The sequence below is a fragment of the Marmota marmota genome, unplaced genomic scaffold (genome assembly GCF_001458135.2).
Source record: "Marmota marmota marmota unplaced genomic scaffold, marMar, whole genome shotgun sequence".
NCBI lineage: Eukaryota > Metazoa > Chordata > Mammalia > Rodentia > Sciuridae > Marmota > Marmota marmota.
In genome coordinates this window covers 37604212-37629113 of record NW_026000016.1, presented here as the reverse complement: position 1 = coordinate 37629113, position 24902 = coordinate 37604212, and the positions used below count along the sequence as shown (strand labels likewise).

Here is a 24902-nt window from a genome sequence, read left to right as displayed (position 1 = left end):
AAAAAAAAAAAAAAAAAAGAAAGAAACAAACCAGTTTCCTGTTGCCCCAAATTATCATTTCCCCAAATGGAAGTAATCTATTTGTTTTGTTTTGTTTTGTTTTGCATTTTTTCTTTTCTTTTTTTTTTTTTTTTTGAGTCGGGGAGGGCTTTGTTTTGCTTTCCCCAACTAAAAAGAAGCAAGAAGAGAATAAGGAAGAATTAGGAATTTGCTGATTCTTTTTGCTTTCAAGAAAGATTTCTTTGAATTGTTCTAGACCAAAAGCTACTGTCTCTACTTTGAAAAGTTCTAGAGAGAAGAACCATGCAATTCTCTAGTAATTTATTCCTTTCATTGTCAAGGGCACTTTCCTTTTCTCTAGTTGGAAATCCTAAGTAGGAATCTGCTACATTTCTTCCGTTCAATGTGTATTTTGGGGTGCTGTTGATTTTCTGATGCTGGACACCGACAAACTTAAATGTGGAAGTATATGAACTGCTATTATCCAACGGAAGATAAAATCCTATGGACAGGGAGCTGCAGGATGGTGCCATTCCATGAGGGTATAGAGAACTCCAAGGAGGAACAACGTGAGAGAACGTAAGACATCAGAGAATCCATTTACACCTAAAGCCTCAGAGTTCCCGCACAGGCAAAGAAGATGGGAAAAGTCAGGAGGGAGGCTTGCTCAAAGCTTCATGAAAGAGGAAGGTTTATATTGCTTCTAATAATTAAAGATTCTGTGAAAGATCTCTGCTGGGCAAAGAAAACCCCTTGGTAAGAAGCACGGATTCAGAAAGTCAGCGACCGCAGACATCAAACAAAAGAGCCAGCCTTCCTTTGGGCTAAGATCGAGCTCCACTTGGGTACCATTATCCCTTTCCTGCCTGTAGGGCCCTCTCTCTTTGATACCATTCCACTGACTCAGAGGCAAGCTGGAATAGAAAAATCTTCCTGAAGAAAGGACAATTTTTATAATACTAAATGTTGATCACACTTCTTGATTGATTTCCTCCTGAATAATCTGGCATTTTTATTTCTTGGGCACAGATTATATACATGCTCAAAACAAAAATAATGCTTACTTTTGAAATTGCCACAAACATCCAATACATCTGGGCCCTTGACCATCTGTTGTACTCACTCAATAGAAGAAATGATTCTTGGGGAGGACTCTTGTCTTGGAGATAGGTCAGGAAATACAACTGCAAGGTAAGCAGCAATGTTTTATACACTGCACAGTGTTCGGAGCCTGTTCAATATGCCCCTGCCACTAAAAAGCTTATAATCTAATTATAACCACAAAATCAATAAACAAAATACCCCAAGGTGTGGCATATGGCTATATGAAAGGGGTATCAGACCAGTCAGAGAAACATAAGTACCAATGAGATCTGAAGGAGAAAGAGAATAAAGCTTGGAGGGCAAGAAAGCCCACATCAAAAATAGAATTGAGCAGATCATTAGAGTATGGTGGGTAGGATTTGTGCAAGTTTAAGTCTAAGCAGGTAAAGTAGGGGGTGGCATTCCAGGGGCTAGGGGAGGGAGCAGAGGCAGAATGGAGTTAAAGTAGTGCACCTAAGGTACAGATCCTTTTCTTCGTTGAGTGTCCCCGGGAGGCCCTGGTTCTGCCTGTTTATTACTATCCCTTGAAGTACTCCATTATTTTATTAGTTCCCATATAAATTATTTATCTGAGAGATCACTGATGCTGACCAGCTCTGATTAGTAATGTCTTCTCTGGGAAGTGCTGCTGGAGGGACTTGACTCTCCCGAGGCTACCAAAACACTGAAAATCAATTTTCATTCCTTTTTTGTGTGCATGCATGTGTGTGCAGGTCTTAGAGAAGGGGGGCTGTTCTGATGGTGGCTGCCCTTTCTAGTGGGTCTCCATCAGATCTACAAATTAGATTTCTGGGGGCAACATTAGGGAAGTCGCCTGGGGACACGACAAACTTGGTGTTGTTTGTTATAAAGCAAGTCATAATAACTTGACTGGGAGCAGAACATTAAAAGGTCGCCTCATTTTATCTCTAATATGCTTCCTTTGAAAAAAGTCACCTTGCAGCCACATTTGGAGAACAATTTGTTAGTGTATTTACCTTCTCCTCGTCACTCAGGCTGAGCTTAGCAGTCAAGAGAGCATCACTTTGCAGGGAGTTTCAAAAAGCTCGTAAAAGCTTCCCACAATTGCTTTTGCTTCCTTTACCAACAAATGCCTCCCTTAACTACTCAACTGCTGGTGTTTTCTTTCATGCTCCGAGGAGCTGCTCTGTCTATAATTGATGACAACAAATATTTTCCAATAACTTTGCCCTTTTAAAAAAAATCAGAACTGTAATAGTTAAAAAGGTACAAAGCAGATATGTAACTTGATGGGAGGAAAAGAGACATTAAATGAAGCTGGGAGAGGATTTTATTCACTTTGCAAAATATTCTTCCAGGCATTTAGCATGCTTCCTTTGTGCTTTTTCAAATATGACTCCACTTACAAAATTAAACACCAGTCACCTGCTCCTGTGTCAAGGTAGAGATACCACGTCAACTTCACAAATCCGATAGCAGCTTTTCCCAGTTGGAAAATAGTTAGTATCAACACACATGTAGCAATTGACCCCAATGGAATGAAAACTTAGCTCATGATTTTTCAATAATCAGGTATCTTTGAGCCTTCAGTGTCCTGGATTCATATACAGGTATCCTTGGTTTGCCAACTCATCTGAACAATTCTACAGTCTTCTGAATTCCATTTCACCTCACAAAGTTTTGTGGAGCACCTGCTACATGCTCAGCATGAAAACACCTAATAATGCTTAGGAAGTTGCCATCAGAAAGGTTTAAGTATCTTTCTAGAGTTTTCTCTACAGATGATGGGCAAAGATCCAACTTGGTGTTGTAACGGAAGCTTGGATTCTCTCCTGTGTGTTATAGTTGGCAGCACCCTGGAGGAGAATTGAGATCTACAGGCCACTTGCTTCTCTAATTCCAATGAGAGCTAGAGTCAAGATCCAAGAGAAGCCAGCCTCTCCCCATCCCACTCTGAGGTGTAGCTGCCTTGGACAGAGGCGCTCAGGGACAATAAGAAATCTAGAGTCCAGCAAACTTCACCAGTGCGTCCTCTGAGTATGCCATGGTGAACTTGCTGGATTAGGTACTTCTTTTAACTACCACTGTTTCAGTTAGAATTGCTTTTGATTTCAGCAGACAAATTCACAAAGACAGTGAAGGTTTAATTTTTTCTTGTGCAAAAACAAATCTAGAGAGGGATAGGATGGCTCAAAGATACAGCAGGGACCAAATGCTATGTGCTCCTGCACTACCACTTCAGTGACTGTTTGTCATCCTCATGGTTGCAAAGCACCTCTACACCTCCCAGATATAATTCCTATAAGAGGGCAGACGAATAGCCAACAGGCAGAAATATGTAAGAGTCAGATGAATCCGTATCCCTCCCTAAGACCTTTCCCAGAAATTTCATCTGGGGACTTTCATTTACACTGCAGAACTCTTCCATTTGGATACTCCTGTGTGCAAGGAAGAGCCGGGAAATAACTGGACTCACTTGTACCCTAAACAATGCCAGGGTTGCATTACTAGAGAAAATGGAGAGAAGAGGTATTGGCAGACAACATACCATATCAGCCATACACAGCAAGAATCCTTTTCTTTCTTTGGGTATAGATTATAGCATGAAAATTAATACATATTGCATAGGCTACAAATGAGAAATAATCACATTTCTTATAATGCCATCTACCAGCCTCCCCTCCCTTGCTCTGCCTCTGCTGGCCTTGCAAAAATTGTACAGTTGGTATTTACTGTGGCCAAACCTAATTCATTCATTTATGAAGCTATCTCAGGCACCAGCAGAAGTCATAAACTATTCATCTCCAGAATGTTTATACTGGAGAAGGTCACAGTATTGAGTGTATGTATACCCCAAGGCCCCTTCTCTCTGTTTGGGCCCTTTGTGGCCTGGGCCTGCTATTTTCCTTTAAACAGTGAAACAAGATGTACACAGCTCAAAATACATATTGGTGTTTTTCCACAAGCTCCAGAGAACCCCCAATCAGAGGTTTGGACCCCTGGTTTTTCTCGCCATCTTTCTACTGCTTTTGACTATATGCCAGTGCCCAGTGATTAAAACAGTTTTGCTTTTCTTCACCATTTTTTATGCTGTGGAAATTTCTGAGATCTTAACTTCAAAATACAGAAGGGAGATTTCAGCTCCTCAGTCTTTCATTCTGAAATCCCCAACAGAAAGGAAGATCAAAGAAGAGAAGTGCCCATTTTTTTGAGGCAAAGTGGGCCTGAATACCTTCCATACCCAACCCCTTTGCTCATCGGCTCTCTGGACTGATCTTGCAGCTGAAAGATAGGTATGGGGTCCAGAGCTCAGATGTATCTGAGTTATTATACTCATGCTGTCAGGTGGGCTTTGGGGTAGAGGTTACCCATGCAGCAAAAATATTAAGAGAGCCAAATAATAACAGATTCTTTCTGTGGAAGCTTAAAATATTATCACACAGGGTTGATGATGTAGCTCATTGGTAGAGTGCTTGTCTAGCATGCCTGAGACCCTGGTTCTGGTCCCCAGCACTGAAAGATTAAATAAATTTAAAAATAACTAATTAATTAAAAATGAAATACTAGCATATTAAATCAGAGCAATACCTTTGATAAATATAATTGAGCCAATGTAACCTGAGGACAACGAAGTTTAATACAGTTAACTGACTAACCCAAGCACTCAAAGTCAGGTCACAACTGATAGTCACAATCTGCCCAGTCTCCAGTGGCATAAAGCAGAATTTAACCTCGCCTGCATTACAGCCCCTAACTGAACGCTCTGCAGCCCAGCAGGTTTGGTCTTGTGTCCAGTCTGTTCCTCCTGGCTCATGTTGCTACCTGTCTCTCTGCTGCTACTGTCCTTTGTCCCTCCTGCCCATGCTCCCTAGTGCTTCTAGCTGCTTGCCAGAGTCCTGGGTGTGCGTCTCTCTTCCTGTGATCCAACTACCACTTCTGGGGCTCCACTTCCTGAAGGAAGAGGGTGAGAGGAAGGCTTCTCTCCTCTTCACTGCACAAAGGTCCACTTGCTTGGCCTGCATGTCACTCAGTGCCATCAGTGTCATGCTGTGCTAGGAAACAAACCATTTTCTGAAGGTTGATTGGAATCGTGTCAGGGCAAGATCCGATATTGTACCTAGTAAAGGTCTACAGTCAACTCCACTGCAAGGGGTTCGCTGCTGTCCTCCTTCCGGGGATCTGCAGAACTCACAGCCATCTTCACCCAATTTAGTCCATTCTCCATTCCAGTCACAAGCAAAGAAACCAACAGAATTCTACTCCAAAGGAAGTCTCTCACCACTCTCGCCAGCCCGAGCATATCACAACAATCTCTCTGGCCCCAGGGAGAAATACACTTTGACTTGATGTAGTTTTATGCAGACAACGGAATGTCCACATTTTAGATGAGACCCAAGGCTGTGCCTTTTATGACAAAAATAAAATAAATAAATAAATAAATAAATAAATAAAAATAAAGCTGTGTTCCTAAACAAAATGATAAATTTTCCCCTGGGGTAAGTGCTGTGATTCCCCCTAGAATGGGGGGTGGAGGGGAAAAAAAAGCATCTTTATTTAGTTCCTTATTTAATAGTAAGTTCCCCTTCATTGCATCTGCCTGGGAGCGGTGACCGAATTCAGAGTCCTAGATTCCAATTCAAGCACTGTCACCAGTAGTGTGATTTGAAACAAATGTTCCCATATCTCTGGGTCTTAGTTTGTGAGAGTGGAAACCTGTGGATAGATTTAAATGATTTCTATGGCTACTTCTAGCATTCAAATTCTAAAATTTTACTCAAACTTGGTCATATTGAGAAATCAAAAAAAAAAAAATCATCATCATCATCAAGATTCCTAGGTCTCAAAGAATATTTCTGGCTTGGGAATAAGGCTGAATTTGCCTATGAGTCCTCTCAGCCAGAAGGGCAGGATTAGAGGATTGAAAGTCAATTGAACACAGGGCTATTTCAGCAACCTTGGATTCCAAATGAGAAGCCCAGCAAGGGGGCTTCTAACAGGCTCTGCTGACCCCATGGAGAGTTGTCTTTGCTCCCTGGGGGTGATATTGAAGAGCTGACACCTTATGGGCAGCACAGGCAGGAATTTTATTATTATTGGTTTTGCAATTTGTTCTCATTTTGCTGTCATTTGCCTTAGTGGCTGTGGATCTCTCTACATTAAGATTTCGATTCCATTCCCCGGGGCTCCCGTGTTTTATGAAGATCGCTAGTGTTTGCCGTCTTTATTGAAGTTAGTGTACAGCCCCTGGCTGCTGTGTTGAGCATAATCAAATGTCATTTATGAAGTCCTCCTGCCACCAGAGGAATGAGGGAGTGCTGTGCGGCCCATGCCTGAGCAACTCAGAGAGACAGACAGCTGCAGCCGCGAATGGTCAGGTGCTGAAAAATTAGGAGGCTGAGGCTTGATTATTTCTGACCCTGGCCTGCCTGTTGTGAGTTATAGGTCACTTACATCTGTTCCAATGAGTTTCTTCCTGGTGGGAGTGTCAGGTGCTGCCTGACAACTGAGCCATGCCACTCTTCCTTTGTTTTTCCGATTATTGTAGGCAGTGCACACAGCAGGGGGAGGAAGGAGGCAGATTCTGAACAGGGCTCAGTCACTCTTTGGCTGTGTAACCCCGACAAACTCATTTCTAGGCTTTGGTTTACTCATTGATAGAGTTAAGTTTTGATTAAATAATCACTAAGGATCTTTTCATGCTAAATTGTTCTTTGTTCCCTTGATGTGACATTTTGCTCTGGCTGAGATCTGAGCGCCTGATTTCTGCACACACCCTTCTTTGAAACTCACTTTCTGACTTTGGTATTGTGATTCTGTAATGTCAGTATTTGATCTTGGGATGATTGCTACCTACTTACTAATGTGTCTTGCAAGCTCTTTCCCCTGTGACTTCTGATATTACTATTCCCTTAAATGTTCTTACTGGGGTCACTAATGGTTTTCATATTGCCAAATCCGAAGGGCACAGTTTAGTTCCTTCCCTTCCTTGATAGCTCAACAGAGTCTGGGACAGATAGCCACCCTTTTTTTCTTGATATATTTGCTCTGATAATGCCACATGCTTTCCTCTCACTTCACTGGCTGTTTCTCCCCTGTGTGACCTTTAAATGACAATTGTACACACACACACCCCCACTCCCACACTTATCCAACTCCTATCTTTTCTGCACTTCAGAGCCATATATACAACCATCTGTGTTAACATCTCTGTTTACATGTCCCACAGACTCCTCAGATTCTTAAATTCTTTATGGTCCTTCCACCTAAAATTAGCTCCTTCCTAGAGTTCCTCTAATTGGCAAATGACATCTCTAATTACCCTTTTCCTCCACCAGAAAACTGGGAGTCATACTTAACTCCTTTTCCTTCCTCCAATAAAAGGCAAGTCCTTTTGTTTGTGTCTCCAGGATGTATTTTAAATAAATCACAGACTTTAAAGAGGATCTTCCCTCTCCTTGGAACATTCTTCTGACAAATTGACAAATTTTGTTCCACTTCCAAATGAGTTTTCCTTGTAAACCCTCCATCTACAGCAGATGTGGGTTTCCCTTATTTCGCTTTGAACACCCTGTGATGTTCCTCCACTTAAAAGTATACATTACTGTGCTTATTTAATTAATATTGGTCTTCCTATCTAGACTGTAAGCTCCATGAAGGTAGCTTCTTCCATCCACCTCTGATACATTTTTCTATAGCTGTTGTTTAATAGGCTCAATGTTTGTTAAATGAGTTAACAAATCCTAATCCTGTTCATTGTTTCACTAGCTGCCTACTCAAACCTCTTGCCTTCATTTGTGTTATACTAGCTTGATGAACATCTTTTTAGCAGGATGTTAAGTTAGAAGTTTTATCTGAGTTACAATTACATTGGACATCAGGTTCAGGTTCATAATCAAGATGCAAACTTACAGAGGAAAGATAAGAACCATTGTTGTGATTCTTTGACCACCTCTACCCCCTGCTCACATTAAGGATATAGAAGTTTCAACAGAAGAGAGATGGGGAAGAGCTCTGTGGGAAGGATAACTGGAGGTAGAGGTACTGTGAGTACTTTCTCTTGACCATCACTTAACTTCAAGAGAAAGGGAAGAAATGTGAATGCTCCATGGGCTTGATATGTGGATGTGGCTCTAGGGCTCTGCAGTGGACCCATAGAGCTTGCTTTCACTCTGGAAATCCGGAGAACAAAAGGTTAGATGACTAGCTACTCTGGTGGTAGAACTAAGAAGTGATTCTCCCATATTGACATGCCCAAAGTTTGGCAGATCCAACGCCACCAAAGAGAGAATCAGATTTAGAGTTTTTAAAATGCTTTTAAAAATAGTTCATCTGAAAATGCTCTGAGACCTCAACAGGACATACAGATGAGGTGGATGATGGATTTTTAAGGATAGGGAGGAATAAAATTGGCACAGACATCCATCCAGATTAAGGAAATTTAAGACATGAGGCCATCAATAATGAGAAATCTCCCAAGAACATATAAAAGAGCCTCTGTATAATGGTCAATTTGAATTGCCAACTTGATTGAATTAGGGATTAACAGGATTCTGGGTGTGTCAAAGAGGGTGTGTCTAGGAATGATTGGCATGTGAGACAGCCAACTGAAGTAGAGACCCTCCCTGAGCATGGGCAGCACTGTCCAATAGGATGGTGGCTTGGATGGAATAAAAGTTGGAAGAACAAGAAAGTAGCAGTATATGCAACCTCAATTCTTCTTGAACGGGTTCTTCAGAGAATATTAGACTCTCACTTCTTCGCTTTTCCAGAGCAAACTCTGATAGTGATTATCCAGGGAGTTTCCAGAAGCCTTTGGTCTCAGACTTGGGTAGCACTGTTGATCCCACTTGTCCTGGAGCTTCTGCCTCTTGGTCTGTGCAGTTACTACTTCTCCCAGCTCTCCAGCCCGAAGACTGCCATTGTGGACTATCCAGTTTCTGGTCACTAAGCCAACCTAATAAATCCCCTTTTTTATAATTATACTTCCTGTTGATTCTGTCCTCTATAGAACCCTAATACACTCGTGAAAGGAAGATATAGATATAAACCTCTCTCAGGCTGCCAAGCCAGGCAGTACCTGTTGAGGAAGAACTTCTCTGCTCCCTTTGCCCATCTCCATGTCCCTGCCACCTCCCATATTCTGCACTCCATTTTAACCTAGGAGGGTCAGACAGAAATATAGAAGAAAGCAACCACTCCATCCTTCCTTATGACTCAACTGCAACATGCTCCTAGCAGGAGAGGAAGGGGAAAAGCAAAATGTACCTTTCTGATGAAACTGGAGACTTTGGTTATTGCACAGAAAAGGATATTTTTGATTAACATAATTAGTCTGTATTTGCAATTATAAGTAAGAATAAGGCTTTGTCTTTCCTAAAACTGGCCAGAAAAGATGTGCAGTTTATGCTAGTTTGTATACATGGGAGGAGAAGGGTCACTACCAATGAGAGGATATGAAAGGACAGTGAAAGATAAATATGAAAAGTGCTTTCTGATCAAATCCCACGAGTCCTGTTTATTCACAGTAACAGCTATATCTATGATGTTGTGAAGAAATGGGAAAAAAGGTATTTTATGCTTAAGAGAGGCTTATGATATTTAAAGTATATTAGGTTAAATGCTGCAGCAAATAATCTTTCAAAAATGTGCAACACAAACGCACACCAAAGTTTTATTTCTTGCTAGCTGGATAGACAGCTGGAATTTATCAAGGACCCAGACTAAAGGAAGTTCTGCCAAAGCATGGATGCTGGGGCTGTGTGGTAGCTCAGTAGTAAAGCACTTGCCTAGCATATGTGAGGCACTGGGTTCAATTCTCAGCACCACATATAAATAAATAAAATAAAGGTCCATTGACAACTAAAAAATATTTTTTAAAAAACATGGATGCTATTTACAGATGTTCTCATTCCTGCCACTCAGAAGATGACATGTACAAGATGTGCCCATGGGAAGTTTTTAGAGGGCAAGCCTGAAAGTGGCACACATCGCCTCTGCCTGCTTTTCCTGGCTGGACCTCCATCACACAGACACGTGTCCTAACAAAAGATGCTTATTACACAGGCTATCTGTCCAGGAGAGGAAGACATGGACTTTTGTGAGTAGTTTTTGCTGCATGGAATTTTATAAAACTCTAATTATATGTTACACTGATACTCATAGCCCTCATCAGCCTATGGATATGAATGAGATTACATTAATATTTATGTCCAAATTTGCAAAGACGTCTGTATCAACTGATTGCCTACAGTCCTCAATGCCCCCGATTAAATCTTATGCAGGTTATTTGGGGGAGCTCCAGCAAGATAAATAATGATACATAATTCCGTTAAAGTTATTCTACTCTGGCTTCCTTATAGCAACAACAAAAATAATACCAATAACTGCAAATACTCACTGAGAACTTTCTATAGGCTAGTGACTGTTCTTAGCACTTTATGCAAGCTTGATGCCTCACTCTTCAATTATTAGACCTGTTTTTCAGATGAAGTAAGGTACAGAGAGGTAACTTGCCTAAATTTGCAGAGCAAGGGAGTGGCAGAACAGAGTACAAATTCACTTGTCTGGCTCCAAAGCCTACCTGCTGAGCCTCTTCCATTCTGCCAAGTCTTGGTTGCCAATATACTTTTTAAAGAAGGCAGATGCCCATGACAAGGGTTCCGTCATACTCTTCTGGACTGCCGTAAATAAAAACACCACAACCAGGTGTCTTAAACATCAAAAATTTGTTCACAGTTTGGGAGGCTGGAAAGTTCAAGGTCAAAGTTCTGACAAGATTCAGTTTCTAGTGAGAATTCTCTTCCTGGCTTGCAGACAGCTACCTTCTGGCTGTTCCTGCACATGGCAGAGAGAGAGCAAAATCTCTAGGCTCCCTCCTTCTTTTATAAAGACAACTGGTTCTATCAGATTGAGGCCCCAGCTTCTGATCTCACTTAACCTTGATGTCCTCTTTAAAGGCCATGTCTCCAACATAATCGCATGTGGCTTAAGGCTCCAACCCATAACTTTGGGGGAGGCACAATTCAGTCCCTAGCAGGTATTCTCTTCTGATGTTTCCCAAGGCATATATCCTAGAGGTGTCTGAGATTTAGAATAGAAATTCTAAATTTGGTTCTCTCCTTTACTGCCTGGACCCTAAAAAAAACAAGGTTCATGGCCAAAATTTTACAGTTTCTCAAGAAAACTATCCCTGCAGTTCTCTCTATTCCAAAGATCAATTCAGTTCTTTATCTCGGTATTGAGACAGGAAAAGCAAGCTTTGTTCTCATCTTTTCCCCTGGCTTTCCCCAGCTGCCCAGGCACAGAATTCCCTCCTTTCTGTTATCTCCCAAATAGAGTCCCCATCCCCACCCTACACATGTTAATTCATGCAAAGAGGATAAAGGAGAGATCACCAGACTTTCTCTACTCAGTTTCCCTGTGGCTAGGCTGGTTCCCAAGGACCTCTCTTTCATGTACAGCCAAGTTGACCTGTAGAAGTGGGTGGAGTCAGGAATACAGCTTGTCAGTCATCCCAGAGCTACAAATAAGCTGAACACAGGATTCATCCCTCTGAAAGGAAATGGGGATTTACTAACTGGGTGACCCAAAACAGAAAGAGACAGGCTATCTCCGACCATCAAATGAAGCTGTCATGATGCAGACAGGCTTCAGGGAAAATGGTGTGTGTTATCTAGGCCACGTAGCCATTATGTATGACAGCTGTGTGTCCTGAATTTTCTAGGTCAGCCCCAATTTCAAACGTTCTATCACCTTGTCAGACCATGTATCCCAATTTCACGTCTGGAATATGTGGCCACCAAATCTTTAGGACACTAGATCAGCATATTAACTTGGAGGGTGGAAACAACCCTAATGGTATTGATGAATATGTTTCAGAAAAATAAATTTGTGTTTGTAGGCAAAATTGAAGCTTATAAACTGAAACCACTGAAGCCTCTAGAAAGAGTAAAATAATGATTCGAAAGTCAGTCTGAGAGTTCCTGCTGCCCTGAGAGGTATTTGTAAAACCAGATATGGGAATGCTCTTCCCCAGCAGAGGGTTTGAGGAAGCTCAGGGAGGAGCAGCCCCTGAGCCTATGGTGGGTACCCTTCCTCGCCAACAGTCAGGACATGCTGATCTTAGGGCCTGGGCCAGGCAATTGGCCCCCAACACAGATTCTGGAAGGGAGACCAAGAGCTCCATTATCACTCAAAGTTGCACTAATTGAAACCTAAGAGAGGCTAGATATCAGAACATCATGATTTAGTATCCATCCCAGGGAGAAATGAACAGAAATAAAGAAACTGGTCTCTAAAGCACTCAGAATAATGTGCCATTGTTGTCTGCCTGCACTGTATAAATTATGCTTGAATGTCTATAACTTACAAAATACCTCTGTACTTGTTTGTCGAGCCCGATTTTGTTTTATTTTTTTACTCAATGTCTTTTTTAAAAGTTCAAATTTTATTTTTGCTAAGTAAGAGGAGATCCTCGCTTCCTTCTGATTGGTTAGAATATAGACAGAGCTTAGGCCCTGGAAAAGAAAGTTTGTGGTGTGGCAATGAGTGTGACAGGAACAGGGGATGAGAACTTAGATGGAGCAAGTCAGTGTGTGTGTGTGTGTGTGAGTGTGTGTATGTGTGTGTGTATGATGTGTGTGTGGTATGGCTGTGTGTATGTGTATGTGGTATGTGTGTGGTATTGCTGTGTGGTGTGTAGTGTGGTGTGTGTGTGTGGTGTGCACACTGGAGAGAAGGACCTGGGGTGGGAGTATGTGTAGAAAAGAGCCAAGGACATTGGGAACGAAAGCTAATCCCTTCCCACCCTGTTCTCCAACTTTTCTGAGCAATGCATCTTAAAGCTCTTTAAAATTAAGTGATTTACTAGAATCAGCAATCCTAAAGCACATTGATCAGTCTTGTGTTTAGGTAAACATAAAGTTCTCAGAGGACATGATCATTTTCTTTGTTGTTAAATTTTCTATACATGAAAAAACCATCACCAAGGACAATGTCTTGATTTTTGAGTAAGAAAGCGTTTCATGTTGTCAACTACCAGTACTTTCTGCATTAGGCAAAACCCACAGCCAATGCCTGTGTAAGTCTGTAGAAAGCTGTTATGAAATTTAGAAAAAGATGCCTTTACCTCCAGGTGCATAATCCTGTGCCAGGGTGGCAGACTTTAAGAGTGAAGTGCAGACCCTGTCTGCAGCACCACCTTGCCAGGTGTCCTTGGTAGCCACATGCTACAGCTCTGCCCTCCACCTCATTATGGCCAGGACTATCAACGGGTCACCATGCCTTAGGCATTTATAACAGAATTTGCCATATCTGGAGTAATTTAAAACAGAATTAGAAAACCACCTCCTTAGAGATATATGCTTTCCAGACAGAGCACCCACAGGTTGAAACGTGTCACACAAAGGTCAGCTGCTTATTACAACCTCAGAGCCTTGCAGATGGCTGATGATTTTCGAGTGGCTACGGGCAAGTCATTTCACATGGATGCTACAGGGACATCAGGGATGAGCAGGGAAAGTTTTGCCTTCTACAATCAGAACTGTTTAGTACAGGTGATAAGGGATCCATGCTTAAAAAGCCAATAAAAATGCAAAACTGTAGAAGTGTAAGTGCCAAATGAGTGGAGCTGAGATACGCTGCAGAAGTTCAGAGAAGGAAAAGAACATTATGAGCCAGAGGAATCACAGAAGTGTTCATAGAGAATTAAAATATGTAAAATGAGAAAGGGAGGGAAAGAGTGATGTGTTTGTGACAACAGAGCAAAAACTGTCTAGTTACAGGTGTGGGGGCAATGAAGTGCAAGATAGATGATATGAACAGAGCCTGAAGGTCCAAGTGAAGACCTGGGACCATGTCGGTGTGCGTAGACAAAACAAGAAAGTGATGAATATTGCATATGCCTATCTCAGAAGTAAATATTTAAAAGACAATGCTTGTTTAGAAAGCCAGCTTGATGAGCTGAGATCAGAGGCATATAGTAAGAGAGCAAACCCAAGTTCAAGTTCAAAGTCTGATTCCACTCCAGATTCGTTACAGGACCATGGACAGGTCCCTTAATACCTGTTAAAACTTCATTTTCTCATTTGTAAAAACAGGAATAAAAGTGCCAGTTCTACAAGATAATTATAGAGATTGAAAATGCAATATAGAATATATGTACATAGTAGGTTTTTGATAACCAGGAACTCTCAGGACATCCGCAGTTTCAGAATCTTCTAAACATGAAAGACATGAAATTAAAATAATGCATTTTACCTAGACTTGTACAAGTTTTGCAAAAAGTCAATGGCTTGTATGTGCCTCAGAAATAACCAATTATGGATTGTAAGGCAAGATGAATTCTTGCCAGAATTCTTGGTTTAAAACAGCAGACCCAGATTCTGGTTATTCTAGGCAGAAACAAAGCTCATTACAAGGGTATCAGGTAGCTGACTGAATTGGTTGGGAGGAGAGATTCAGGCAGAACTAGGAAAGGCAATGCACAGCCAAGGTCATGCCAAAAGCAACTTGGCATGCACCCCTAACATCACCTCCACTGGATACTTGCTGCCATATGATGGGACTGCTCCACCCCAGCACACTCACCAGTTTGCCACTGCAGGAGGCTTTGACCTTCAAGCAATTGCTACACCAAAATTCTCTCAGTGTCCTTTGCATTTTTCTCTAAACACTGGTAGTAGCATTAATTGAATAATCTTAAATTATATGTCCATTTCCTAACTGCCAGGGGCGGGGAGATATAGTATCCTTCTACTTTATCTTTTGTACTAAGAGACAGACAGGAAATGGAGAACCTCTCCCCTACTTTGGGATTCCCCCAAAATAGAAAAGGAGTACAGATGACAAAATAATAAAGTACGAGTGTCCAATATGCAATAGCAATAAAAATCTATTAAATACATGTGCACGAGTCTAACAAGAAATATGCAAGACCTGTAGAAGAAAACTATAAAATTTCCCTCAGGGAAGTAAAGGAAATAGAAAATAAATGATGAGGCCTCTCATGATTCTGAAGGAGAAGCATCAATATTGTGAAGGTGTCAACCCTCTCCATATCTACAAATTCACTGAAGTTCTGATCAGAATCACAAGAGTTTTGTTTGTGTAATTAATATTTGGACAAGGTGAAATAAGTAGTCCCTCTGTATCCATGGTGGATGGGTTCCTGGGCTTCCTGTGGATACCAAAATCTTCAGATGCTCAAGTCCTTTTAAAAATGAAGTAATACTTGCATGTAATATAAACGCATCCTCCCATATACATTAAATCATCCCTAGATTACTCATAATACCTACTACAATGTAAATAGTTGTTATATTCTATTGTTTAGGTAACGAGAACAAGAAAAAAGTGCTTGCATGCTCAATACAGATGCATTTTTGAAAAATTTTTTTTTCACCTACAACTGCTTGAATTCACAAATGCATAATCCATAAACATGGATGGCTGGTTGTATATAAAATAAAACAATACATGCAAGAAAGCAAAGAAATTCCTGAAAAAGGAAATCATTGGGTATATGCCACATCAGATATCAAAACATACTATACACCTAAGATTGTATGACATGGCATTGACCCAGAAGTAGATAGGTATTCAGTGGAGCGAAATACAACTCAGAATCATTACATGAGATGACGTTCAGTATAAATAAGAAAGTATTTCAGATCAGTAGGGAAACATGGGTCAGGGAACTTTTTCTTTCCAGGACAAGATTACAAATGTCTCAGGCTTTGTAGGCCAGATAGTCTCTATTGCAACTCTCAATTCTGCCTTTGTAATGTGAGAGCAGGCACAGGCCACACTAAACAAATAACTGTTCCAATAAAACTTTATTTGCTAAAATAGGACCTGAGCAGAATTTGTCCTGTGGATCGTAGTTTCCCAGCACTTTGAATAGACTATTCAATAAATGGCATTGAAATCAATAACTATTTCTTGAAAAAAAAAATAAATCTAGACCCTTGTTCCATGCACAAAAATAGAATCCATTTAAATCAAAGCACCAACCATACGTAAAAATTAAAACTACAAAAGTGTCAGAAAACAAAGAAATTAAATGCAACTCTAAAACTTCTATACTCAAAAGATCATGCACAATGGCAAAACACCAGGAAATACTAAGAGAAAATAAAACAAAGGATTAGTATACAAGCTATATAGCTCACAACTACATATTTATAAGAAATAGCTAACTGGAACAATAAACATGTAAAAATATGAAAACAGGTAATTCATACAAGTGAGTAACAAAAGTCATTCAACCCCAGGAATAATAAGGGAGAGGCAAAAAGAAAAGATACATATTTTTTCCTATTGGATTAGCAAAAAAATACAAATATCAATGTGGATAGGGACATAAAAATATGAACCCTGATGTGCACTGTTTGTGAAAGTATGAGTTGGTAAACAAATTTCTGTAGGCAGTGGTATCTAATATGATTTTAAATGCAAACCTTCAACATAATAACACTGCCCTTGAGATGAGTTTTTAAAAAAATACTTTCATACGTATACAAAGATTTCTTTTTGTAGAAGTTTGCTAACTGATGTTTGTTTGCATCGGTGAAAGAATTGGAAAAAACCATCAACTGGCAGATCGAAAGGGGAATAACTAAGAATGAAGTAGATCTATATTGGCTGATATAAAATAAAAAAGAGCAAAATGAAAAAATACAAATAAGCATATTTTAAGATAGCATAAATCTGTAATAAAAGTCTTTATATATGTAGAAATGGAGGAAATCAACTTTTTAAACAGGCCTGAAAATGGGGAGGTGGATGGCAGTGTTTTAATGTCTGTGTGTCTGTCAGTGCTGCAACTTCCCAAGCTCTGCAGCTGAACAGGGAGGCCCAATGCAGGACCTATGTCCAGAAAGCAGATCTGCCTGCAAACCTTCATGTTCCCTGACACCTCTTCCTCACATTATCCAATGTGTCTTCTTTTTTATAGCTAAATTCACATGCAGTTTAAGGAAATATTTTCATGTTTTAATTTTGCTCATCACTGGTGTGAGTTGAATTGTTTCACTCCAAATGATATATTCAGGTGCTAACCCCCATGCCTGGGAATGTGACCTTCTTTGAAAATAAGGTTTTTGCCATTGTAATCAAATTAAGATGAGTCAAGGAGTTCTAAGGATTTCCAGCACCTACCAGAAGTCCTGAGGGATGGTAGGCAGATTCTCCCTTGGAGCCCTACAAGGAATCAACTCTGCTGACCCCTTGATTTCAGACAAAATATAAATGATCAAAAAATTTGTGAAAAAATATTCAATATCTCTAGCAATAAGAGAAATGTCAATTGAAACTACACAGAGATTCCATCTCACTCCAGTCAGAATCGCAATTATCAAGAATATAAGCAACAATAAATGTTGGCGAGGATATGGGAAAAAAGTTTCACATATACATTGCTGGTCGAAATGCAAATTGGTGTTACCATTACGGAAAGCAGTATGGATAATCCTTAGAAAACTTGGAATGGAATCACAATTTGACCCAGTTATCCCACTCCTCGGCTTATACCCAAAAGGACTTAAAATCAACATACTACAGTGACACAGCCATTTCTTTATCCATACATGGATAAAGAAAATGTGGTATATATACACAATGGACTATTATTCAGCCATAAAGAAGAATGAAATATGGCATGTGTCAGTTAATGGATAGAACTGGAGACTATCATGCTAAGTGAAATAAGCCAGTCCCAAAATACCAAAGGCAGAATGTTCTCTCTGATGATATGTGGGTGCTAACCTACAACAAGGGAGGGAAGATTAGAAGTTCATTGGGCTAGACAAAGGAGAATGAAGGGAAGGGAGCGGGTACAGGAATAAAAAAGAGAGTAGAATGAATCGGACATATCTTTCCTATCCTTATATGTGAATACATGATCAATGTAACTCTAACATCACATACAACCACAATAATGGAATCCTACTTGGAACAAGTTATACTTATTCTATGTATGTATATTATATCAAAATATACTCTACTGTTATGTATATCTAAAAAGAACAAATTGAAGAAAAAAAAAGACTTCTGGCCTCTTTGAACTGTGAGAGTCAAATGTCCATAGTTTGTCGTAATTTGGTACAACAGTCCTGGAAAATGAATACAAAATTTATTAACAGCTTTTTATGTGTGTGGGTTGTGTGGGGGTTGTGTGTGTGTTGTGTATGTGAGTGTGTGTGTGTGTGTGTGTGTGTGTGTAAAAAAATGATGTTAACCAAAAGGTGTGACAATTGACAAAATTGAAGGATAGCACTCCCCTATCATGAGCAGGGTTTAAATAGAGGTAATGGATACAAGTTAGAGTATTGTGTGGGAGATTTCTGCACTGAAGGGTGGCCCCAAATGACAAGCTCAAGTTCATAAACCCTAGAAATCTGTGAGTCTCTGTGGCAGAATAGCATTGTGCTTAAGAACAAGGATTTGGAATAAAAAAAAAATTGGAATAAGATCCTAGCCTCACTATATATTAAATATTTGACCTTGAGCAAATTTCTTAATTGCTAAGAGCCCAAAATAATGATTCTTTAATGAGTCAGCATTCTTAGGTAGAAATAATTGAAGATAAAAGAAATATAGTAAAAAGTATTGAGTAGTTTATAGGAAGAACCAACAATTCAGCCCTGTCCCTAATATCTCTAGAATCTGCTCATATTTGCTGTTGCTGTTGTTATGGATACCTGATAACTAAAATTATTTTTTGCAAATTTTTACATTTTCTTGTCAATATATGATGTGAAATTGTCTGATTGGTCAAATCGAAGTCATGAACCCATGCCCAAGTTGCTAGAAAATTAACAAATAATACTAGCTATCATTATTTAGCATTTACTATATGCCAGGCACTTTCCTGTATTTCTATATATTAACTCACGTAATTCTCACAAGACCTCTGTGAAGTTATTCCATATCCCATATTCACTGTTGAGGAAACTGAGGCACAGAAAAGTCAAGGAGTTTAGTCAAGGTTCCCAGATAGAGGTGCAGAGCTGGATTTAAACCGTGAATTGTCTGGTTCCAGATCATGACATCTTTGGGAATGTTTTCTGCTCATCACCTGGTGTTTTTAATGGGTACACAGAAAGTCATGTCCACCAGAAAGAGCAAATGATTCTTCAAAAATAACAAGGGAATCCATATTCTGAATGGCCATATGTGAAACAAAGAAGACAACAAATGTCCGTTAGAACCTACCACCTTATAGAGCTGTTGTGTGTTAAAAGCAAGTAATGCATGAATAATGACTAGTGCATGGTAAGAAATCCATCAGTGGAAGCGACGTCACCATGTCATCCTCCACTTTAACTTCCCACCTCTTCCCTGCTCCTGCCCACTTTTTTATGTCCTGCTTGTATTCTGCCACCCACAAGCTCTGTGACCCCAGCAAGTGCCTTTACCCGTCAGAGCCTCAGTCTGCCCACCTGTAGAATGGAGCTGAATTTAGAAAGGAAGAATAGTTTGGAATTATATTATTTTTGAAGCCTTTCCAATTCTGATATTTTTCCAGCTCAGATCCTCCAGCCCCTTAGGTCCAATTCCTTCCTGGGGATTTCTAGGAATCTTATTATCTATAACTCACAATTTCACTCCAGGTTACATGCTACCTTCTACTGTTCTATAATTGTTTCTCGTTGTTTCCTCCCAAGAATGTGTTATGCAAAATGGCATTTCAGAACATACGGTGTTTGGGGGAAAGTAGATTGATTTTATATATAGGAGATTAGGTACAGCAACCCCTTACATGTTCTGTTCTCTCTCTCTCTCTCTCTCTCTCTCTCTCTCTCTCTCTCTCTCTCACACACACACACACACACACACACACACACACCCCTGATGTGATGTTCTGATGCTCTGTCTAGGTGGCACAGGACCAGACTATTTGTTTTTGAGAGAGAAGTATCTACCCTTAGTTGCCTCAGAAAAGTCCTGGAGATTCTGCAAGATGGCAGAACCCTCGCCCTTCATCACCACATGGGACCTGCATTCTGATGCACAGCTTCTGAAGCAGCTTCTGAGAGCAGTCCCAGCACCCTCCTCCATCTTTCCTCCTTGTTTTCCATGTTTGTCTCCAAGTCGGTCAACCACAAGAGGTCCTTTAGTCCTCATTTCCAGACAGGATTCTTGTAGCGATTATATTTTATACCTTGGTCACTTGGAAACTTATCTTGTAACTTTAAAATTTTTTACTTCAAAGAAAAACAAAAAGGAAAAAGAAACTTCCCTGTGCCTTCATCTTGAATCCCAAAGGGATTTCTGTTCAGCACCTTTCAACTTGCATTTCAACTACATCAACTTGCATGTATTTTTATTCTATGTCGCATAGTGAGATCTTCAAAGGCTCTGTATTCACTTTTCATATTCAGAAAAATATCCATCCTTTTTTACATATCATTAAATAATTATCAGGGTGAATTTTCACACCTAGTAACTACCCTCTGAGATCCACAATGATAGCCCTGTTACAGATAAGAAAAATGAGGCTCAGAGAGTAACACTGCTAGCCTTGTAAGTAGGATGTGGTCTGATCAGATTAAGAGCCTGGATTTTCAGTCTCCCTACTCAGTGCATCGCCTGCCATTCACATCTGCTGTCTGACACTGTGGAATGGTAGCATTGGATCCTCACCAGCTGACCAGTGTATAGTCTATACTCAGCTGGTCATTCTGCAACACATCCTGGTGTCATCCAACTCCAACGCCTGCCATCACAGCTTGGTCCTCGGTGCTACCCAATAATTCTGTAATGGCCTCTAGATCCTGGTGTCCCCTCAGAGGTATCTCCCCAGTCTCAAATGGGACCTTATGTCATCTTGATAAAAACCCAAGGCACCAGGCAACTAGTGCCCCTTCCTCCTGTGCCACCTGTGCATTGCTTCCTCTGTGCCTACTTGCTCCTTCTTCCCTCTGGTCTGGTGTCTAAGCATAGCTTATGAACATATCGCATCTCATCTCCTTTGACCTCCTCACACATGTCACTCCATCAGTTTCCTCTCTCTCTTGTTCATTCAGCTCCTCCCTTTAAAACGGTTCTTCCTTCTCAGCAAATTAACTCCCTCAGGTCTCTTGCATTAGAACAGGAACCAAAAAAATCAAATAGCACAAATCAAAATATATATACTTTCTTGTCCAATCTTCCTATGTCTGCTTTCCCTTTATTATCTTAAAAGGGTTATCTACACCTTTTACTTCTAATTTCTTAGAATTTGTAATTCCTCCCATTCATCATTCATCTTATAATATAGTTTTCATCTATAGCTCTCTCTCCTGATGTAGATCTTTCATAGGACACCAAGGCCTTCCATGTCCCTAAACCCTATACAATCCTTGATCATTAAGACTTTCTTCTCCTTTGGCTTCTGCTGACATCACTTTTCCCAGTTTTCCTTCTGCTCTCTGGCACTCCAGTCTCCTTTGTGAACATCATCCTCATCCTTCCTTCTTCTGACTTTATACTTATTTAGTGGTCTCATCTACAACCATCTAAGAAGGATGAATCCAAATGTGCAGTTCAAATTGCTTTCCTGAGACCCCCTAGAGCCACCTGCTATCCTGGTATCTCCATTTGAAAATTCTTCCAACCTTATATGCAGAATATTCTAGAAGAATGACTTAGTTTGTTTTTGTTCTTGTCACATGCTCCTGATTATACTCACAATCTTGGTGAATGGCACTGCTGTACAAATAATTTACTAAAGCAGAATCTTCAAATTCTTCTTTCATCCCCACATATAAACAATTCAAGTCTTATGTCCTACCTCTTAAATATCTTCTTAATATGTCTGTCTTCCTGTCTTAAGCATCTGTTACTGCTTTATTCTAGATCCCATATGGATTATAGCAATAGCCTCCTCACTCATCTCCCAACCTCCTGTTTGGCCCCTTTCCAATACATCCTCCTCCCCGTGGACAGAGTAATCTGTCCAAAATGTAAATCTGATTCTGCCATTCACCCCTATTAAAATTGTTCAATCGCTCCCCTTAGTTTTTAAGATAAAGTTCAAACTCCTTAGCTTAGCACATAAAGTTCTTTGTGATCTGGCCTCTGAATAATTAATTCTCTTGTGTCCTTCCTTCCCTATCACTGCTCCTCCTCTACCTTCACATCTCTTATGCTAGCAATATTGAAGTACATGTAATTTCCTAAACTCATCGTCTTTGTTCATTTAGGCTGCTGCACCAGAATGCCTGAGTCGAGGTAATTTATAAAGAACAGAACATTTATTTCTCCCATCTCTGGAGGCTGAGATGGTTTTCTCTTGGGAGATACTGTTCACTTCCAAGATGGCCTGATGCTGCATCCTCTGGAGAGGATAAATATGGTGTCTTCATACGGCTGAAGACACAAGGCAAGCAGAACATAACCCTGCATGAAACCTCTCTTGGAAGGGCCATAAAAGAGGAGATCCCATGGCCTGTCTCTTAAAGGCCTAACTTCTATTTCTATCACACTGGCCATCACTCAACAACTGAGTTTGGAAAGCTATGCATTCAAACCATAGCACTCATCATACTAGTTAATGCTTCCATAATGATGTACCTCTGTCTACTGTTCACGAAAGGAAGGCCCTTTTCACCCTGCCTCAATCTCCCCTTTATTCAGGATGACCCCACTTAATTTTTTAATTCAGCTTAATGGCCACTTCCTCCAACTTGTTCCACCTGATGTTTCGATGTCATTTACATTTACTTTTTCTCTGCTCTCATAGAACCCCTAGACTATTTTTACCTGAAAGAATGGGTAGATCAATGATTGAATAAATTCCTTGACTCTTATTCATCTTACATTCCCATCACCTAACCTAATCATAGGCACATACTCAATGTTTGTCAAACTGATTTTTACCCAAGAGCTGCTTTTGTGTAATTAATCAAAAGTACGGTGTACCTTCAATTATTTCCCTTGAATGTAGTCTAACAGCAAATGTAGTCCATCCTAAAGAGTAGTTGAGTCCCATATAGATCTATAGTTACACACGATATGGATTTCTTCTGCCTACCTCTAATAAAAATACAGAATTGCCAGGATAAGCACCAAAGCCCTTGAAGATGATATTCCAATATGGTAAGGAGCCAACTAATGTAGAATAGTGGAAGCTTATTGACAGGGCACTCATGTTACCTTTCTATGCATGCTGAGACTCTTGACTGCATGGATTTGGGGATCTAGGCAATGTGGGACAGTAAAGCCTTTCAATAAAAACACAACATGCCAGGCAGCTGAAAATCCTACCTGCAATTTCTTCTCTTCCTTCTTCGATCCCAAGGAAATATGTCAGTGGATGCTGTCAGATAAGAACAAGCCATTGATCTACAGGGCATGAGGAAAGGCTAGAATATTGATGTCACAGATTCTCTCTATGTATAAACTGCTCCTTAGTAAATGAGGTGCCTTGGGAATTGAGGCTTCTTGGACTAATAAACACCTGAAGCAGTGAAAGTCACCTGTGTACTCTGCTTTCTATCTATAGGTCAGCACCTTCACAGCCAATGGTAACCTGAGCCTGGAAATCAGTGTTTATAATGATAAAGCCATTTTCCTTCCTTCACCTCAAATTTAATTCTTTTCCTCCATGTGTATGTTTTCTTAGTGCACCATTGAATGTGAGAGATATTATTGAGTAGTAATATATAACTTGACTGATTTTAAAGACCTGGGTTCTAGCCCCAGGTGACTAAATATTCCCTTCCCTTCTCTCTTGATGTTGTTTTATCCATAAATTAACTGATGATTTGGATCAAATCAGGAATTCTACTTTTTGAGGAGATGGGGACTTAATTTTTTTAAATTTTTGGTTGGTATACAATAATTGCACTTATCTTAAGGGTGGACTAGATCAGGAATTCCTAACCATTAGTCCATGAATGGGACTCAGGGCTCTGTTAAATCCTAGATATTTAATGCAAAATTTGATAAGTACATCCATTTTTTCCACCAAGAAGAATCATAGATTTTCCAGATTCATAAGTGAACCAGGATTCCACAAAGTTATAAAAATAAGAGTTGTTCTAGATCTCAACATTTGTATTTCTGTGGGGCAAAATATGCCTGAATACTGAGATGTTATAATTAGCTCTGAAATATCCTCCAAGGATCATGTGTTGAAACCCTGGTCTTCAATGCAGCAATTTTCAGAGATGTGTTCTTGGAAAGTGATTGGATCATGAGGGCTCTGACCTCATCAATGGATAAATCCATTGGTGGGTTCATAGTCCATATGTGGCATTATTAGGAGATAGTGGAAACCTTAGGAGGTGGAGCCTGTTTGGGGGAAGTAGGTCACCATGGGCATGCTCTAAAGGGTATATCCTGTCTCTGGTCCTTTCCTCTCTTTCTGCTTCCTGGACATTACAGGGTGAGCAGCTTTGTTCAGCCACACCCTTTTACCATGATATTCTGCCTTACTATAGGCCCAGAAACAATGGAAGCCAGCTATCCATGGACTGAAATATCTAAAACCATAAGCCAAAATAAAACTTTCCTTCTATAGCTTGTTTTTCTCAGGTATTTTGTCACAGAGAAGTAAAGTTGACTAACTGACTAACATATATAGAAAATGCTGAAATTGAGGGAAAGAAGCTGAAGTTAACAGTCAGTTTTGGGTTCAAATCCTAACTCTTCTACTTGCTCCCTGATTTATTTCTTCATCTACAAAATGGCATTAATAATATCTATTACACATGGTATGAAAATTAAGAGAAATGGTGCACATAAATAGTGCACATAAAATGTGCCTAGCATGTCAGAAATGCTCAAGGACCACTTGTTCCATACTTCTCTAAAGGAGCAGAACATTGAGAGTCACTACTTCATCTCCCACC

At 40.1% G+C, this 24902-nt stretch overlaps 1 long non-coding RNA gene across 12 annotated transcripts in view; it reads right to left on the bottom strand.

The window, feature by feature from the left end:
• The window catches only part of LOC125618497, a 329397-nt gene that overhangs the window by 201056 nt on the left and 103439 nt on the right, over positions 1-24902 (bottom strand). The window lies entirely within an intron of this gene.